Below are 5477 nucleotides of genomic sequence, written 5' to 3' on the forward strand. Positions count from 1 at the left end.
GCAGCATGTCTACATGTGGACTTTTGACACTAATAGGTGGTGTAGGTTGGACTGGCAGGTTGCCTTCACTCACAGTAAAGTGTAGAGTAACACAAAAGCCCTGCTTCAGCTACTAAGCATGGCACATGTTAGGCTGCTCTACTAAGATCTCCCAGTGGCAACTCTTTATCAGCTTCATCAGGTTAGAAAAAAATTACATTACATTTTGTTTCACTTTAACCCTCTCAGCAACCCGGTTCTTATGCAGACTGCATTGTTGGTAGCACATTGGAGCACGTGTAAAGCATCTCAAACACCAGGATAATTACAAACAAAAACAATAGTTTAATTGAACATGATGCCTACTTGCTTGTTATTTGCCACAATCCTCAACAAACAACTAGTTCATTCTGTGTGTATAATGAATAGCACTTTAACTGCTAAGAAATCTACACACCTTTGAGCAGAAAATGTCACAAAATAGAGGCAATTATTGTTTGACTAACAAGCCATCTTATGTTTACTTTGTTGGTTGTGTCTGAATATCAGGACTTGAGCTGCAGAAGCGAGCTATAAGTTCACAAAGCTGTAATATGAACTGAAACTGGAGTGCTCCCTCTTCTTTCAGGGAGAATCTTGTATCAGACTTGGTCAGACAAACCAGTAATAAACAGTGACCATTATAGGAAGAATCCATTTTTTTCCCAAGATGTTTTTGTCGTCTAATAATAATGAATTTCTTACTTCTATGAGTTTGAACAGTTTCTGCTTGCCTTGTCGTTTTGTGTCCTTTCAAATAACTACTGTAGCACTTGGGGACAATGAAGGAAAAAGCAATCTCATTGTGTTTCTCTCAGAACAATCCTCAAGGTTAAAGTGGTAATTACACTGGAAACCCTAAAGCGACTAATACAACTCCTACCCATCTTTGAGAAGTCATCTCTCACACACACAGTGACACACTGATCGGGATCTAAACTCAACAAGTGTTGCCTCTAAAAGTAAAAAGGATTAGATGATGATAATGCCACAGAGATAAGATATCATCTCCCTGTGCTGCCATGACACACATCTGTAGAAAATCCCCTAAGTTGATGTTTGTCAAGACTGCCATCACCTTCAAATACCAAAGCAATCCAAAGCATTGTAAATCAGACCCATTTCTGAAATTCCCTCTCTAGAATTAGGATTCTTCCACGGTATTTATGTCTTTTATGCACATTTTGGATTTTGGAGCATTGTAGGGAAAAAGTAAGATTATCCTCTTTTGCAAGCTACACAGGAAGAGAAACTTGATTTGAGGAGGAAGCAGCTGTGCGGCATGGCAAGGTCAGAGGCCCATAATCCGCGGCCTCATTCATGCGAGATTAAAAACCTGCTCTGAGTTCTGATTAAGAACGCAGGGTTAGAAGATTAAAGACCAGCAAACAAAATGAAAGCAGTTTAAGCCCAATCCTGGAATTCATCAGAATACCAAAACCTTAAACTGTCATTACAACGTGAGATTAATGCAAAGCCCCTTGAACTCTGTATCTGTCTTGATATATCTTCTGTGTCAGAGAATATATTTCCTTTTTTACCAAAAATCTGGATGATCTCTCACTGTGTCATTTCTCTGGTATTTTTTCTCACATTGAAATGACATGAAATAACCAGTTCTCTCAATTTTTTTGGGGCTTTTTGTCAAATGATGCATGGCTTTATTTTTTAAAGGATTTACTTATGTCTCTTTTACCTACTTTTCACAGAGGTTCCGGTCATTATCCTCTGACCTCCTCCACAGTACTTCGATAGGAAGGATTAGCAGACAGGAAACAAGGGGGAAAAAATAAGGATTGGAAATTAAAACATCTGGAAGTTATCCTCTAGGTTGCAAGATTACTAAATGAGGGAATATATATGCTAATAAAACTGACAAACACTATTCTTCACTATTCCAGTGGGCTGACTGGACTTTTTGTGCAGTCTGACATTTATTTATGACACAGACGTTACCTAGTAGGTCTTATGTTTGTGAGATAAACACAAGTTGTCCAAAAAAAGACTTATTGGAACATCAGAAATATATCAACCAAAATCCAAAATATGATGATATTAGTCTCCACCTCAGTCAACCCCAGATTACAGACTGGTGTCAGTAGGCTTTCACATTCATTCTATTTACCGCAAGAGTGCATCTTATCTAATGTAATTAAAAACAGTGACAATGCAGTGACCTCTGTCATGGACTCCTGAATGCAGGACTAAAGAGTGGACATCAACATAGTACTGGGGTTTGTCTAGCAGCAGTCAAGGGTTCCTAGAGAAAGACACAATACTTACACGTATAATCAATTGCAGCATAAGGTCCATGACCTTCTTGCAACACAACATAAATCTTATAAGCTGTTGAGCTACTGTATCCTAACTGATTACATGCTGCAGTCACTATGAACTTCATTTTGGGGGTAATGCAGAGAGGGGGGCTGTATCCCATTGACAGGATTATATAAATGAGGACCATAATACTGTAATCTTCTAGAGAAATGAGAGAAACCATGCTGACCCCAGCTAGCTAGCACCCTCGTCCGCAACCATCAGATTAACAAAACAGCTGGTTTTACACTGACAGATCACATTCACACTTGTTTTCTTGTCTTAATAGTTCTCACTGTGCTGCTTTTGTAACACTAGAAGCTCAAGTAAAAGTGCCTTTCAGGACAAGATCTGCCAAAGAAGACATACAGAATCAGAAACCGACTACTTCACCAGTCATGGGGAAATTGTCAGAATATTTCAGTGTCAAGAGCCAACAGGATAAAGCAAAATGATGCCTGCAATTCTGCCATGTGCACTGGTTTTTAATTAAATTGCTGTTGTGAGAGTCACATTCAGCACTGACTCATTTTTTCAGCTTGGCAGTGCAGAAAAAAACAAAAGATAAAAGAAGACACAATATTTCAATGATGCATGCTGGTGTTGATAGAGTACAATGGAAATATTTTTCCAATGTTTGTTTGTATTATAATTCACAGCTGGACAGCAAGAACATCTAGTGTCCAGAATTAACAATTAGATCCTGAGTTGTTAATTCACTTGAGTGCCATGTCTGAACAACGGTCACAATATGTTGTGAAATGTAGTCAAAAGTTGACCAGTTCACTTGTGCAGTTCAATTGATGCTGGTGGTTGAACGTGCTGCAATTTAAACCGACATTTTTAACAAGGATATGGGATTCAGCTTTATTAATAAATTTATATTATGAATAGAACAGCATTAAAATCAAATCAACTAAAAATTCAAAACCCATGACTTGTGCAGGCTGTTTCCTTTCTTAAGGTGCGCTTTTATGCCAAAGGAACATCCTGTGTAATCCCGCCGCCGCCTTTGCTTGGATTTTTCTCCTAATTGTTGTGCAACACTTTAAAGACAAAAACTGGTCTTCCATCACAGCACTGAAAGGAATCAACTGTTAAAAAGGATAGATATGTGTGGTGGGGTTAAAAAAGGAATGACATCGAACAATTATCAGGTTAAAATCAAGCTTATCCGTTGGACGGTAGACATCCAGCTGATTGTTTGATTTCAGTGACTAAGTCAACTCCAAAAAACAGTTGGGTGGTTGCCATTCAGGGCTGAGGATCGTAAACTTCTAAACGTCTGTGCTCTATCGTATGACTTTTGTTGAAATAATAAACTCTGTTCTCCGCTGATGCACATTAGATCATCAAACCAATGTCGTTATGTGTCTACTGATGATGCTTTGTTGACAATGAAATTTACATTGGATTCTTATTGAATGTTTGGGCCGCGTCCAAATTAGCATTATTTCAAAGCAGTGCTTAATGTATAATGAAAGAAATAAAATCACAGCGTCCAGTTCTTAATTGACTCACAGTAGGTGTTTATGATGTGGCAATGGACAAACATCTCTTGAGAGGAACAACATAGTGATTATAAATTGAGGTAATGGTTGTCGTTCATGAATCCCCCTTAACTTTACTTAGACGTAGGCATAAGTATTTCAACCCTGAAATTCTGTCACATAATCCTGAATGTGACGCAAATCCTGTAATGCAGAGACAAAACAAGTACAGCTCAGTATTACCTGTCAGATTTAGGGGAAGAAGGATTTCATTACATCTGCAGGATTTTCTAGTCTGTCTGACAGTGCGTGCACACTTTTAAACCAGGAGTGTTTGATATGTGTTTGTAATCCAACTACTTAATGAGGATGTTGTTTACAAGCCAAAGCCTAAATCTGGGCCTGATTATAACTGAAAGAAAGCAAAGAGAAAGGTGATTCAGGGATGCAAGAAGCTACTGCTGAGCATGTGGCACGTGTCATCAGCCACTTTGATGACTTAAATGACCTCCCATTTTTACATTTAATCCATCTCTGTATGTGTCTTAACTCTTCTAGGATTGGATGCTTTATATTCTGTGCATTGGTGAGCCGTTCTAGCGGTTTTAAATGTATGCTTCGATGCACTGCTTTCCGCCCATGGTGAATGAATGTGGGCGTGGTGGTTTACAAATGCATAATAGTTGGTTAGTCTGAAGGACTTAACAAGGCAAGCAACATCTATGTACAACAAAACTAAGTCCTTGGTGTAGTATTTAAGCATATAAAAATAATATATGGGAATGTCTCTATCCAGTGAAAGGAAAAGGCTGTACATGCAGAGTAAGGGAGCCTTCAAAACCAAAACAACCAGAAATAAAAGGTTAAAGGATGTAATGTTCTCATATATCTTTAGTCATTCTGAAACAATTCCAACATGACGAAACTTATACATGCATGTTTATGAAGTTCATATAATACAAAAAGCAAAAAAAAAAGAAGAAAGTGTAGACAGTAAGCAACGGATGGCCTGAGTGTCAAGCAACTTGAAGAATGTCTTTAGGGAGCACTCATTCATAAACAAACTGGAAACGACCGCCATTGAATAAATCTTTTTTTTTTTAAATACATGAGTACATACAAAAGTGGTAAGAAGTAGTGTTGTTATGTCAAAGTTTCTGTGCGCTAGAAATATGAAAATGGCAAATGGTATAACAGAATACTCTCGATCCTACTGCAGTTGTTGAAAATTAACATGGCAAACATGCCTCAAAAGATACCACTTAAAATCACTATCCACCCACAATATCATGGCATGACAATGACAAATTTTGTTCACACAAAACAATATTACTATGTTACAGTTTTTTTTGCAAAAAACAGCAAGGCCAAGATGGTCAAGTGTCATGATGTCAGAAGTCAACGACCATCTGTCACCATAAAAAGGGGTTCAAATGTATTCTTCAAATGAAGACTAAAATGTTCCTGTGCTCTACATCAAAACTACTGAAAACACTAAACTCTGCGTTAAAAAGTATTTTTGATTGTAACAATGCAGTTCAACACATTCGGTCTTCAATTTTTTGTTGGCCCAGTGATTACGGTAGTCCTCTGAAGACATCAACAACGCAAACGTGTAGTAGGTTCATAACAGTCTTTGATCAACTCCCCTAT

The sequence above is a fragment of the Pempheris klunzingeri genome, chromosome 4 (genome assembly GCF_042242105.1).
Source record: "Pempheris klunzingeri isolate RE-2024b chromosome 4, fPemKlu1.hap1, whole genome shotgun sequence".
Taxonomy (NCBI): domain Eukaryota; kingdom Metazoa; phylum Chordata; class Actinopteri; order Acropomatiformes; family Pempheridae; genus Pempheris; species Pempheris klunzingeri.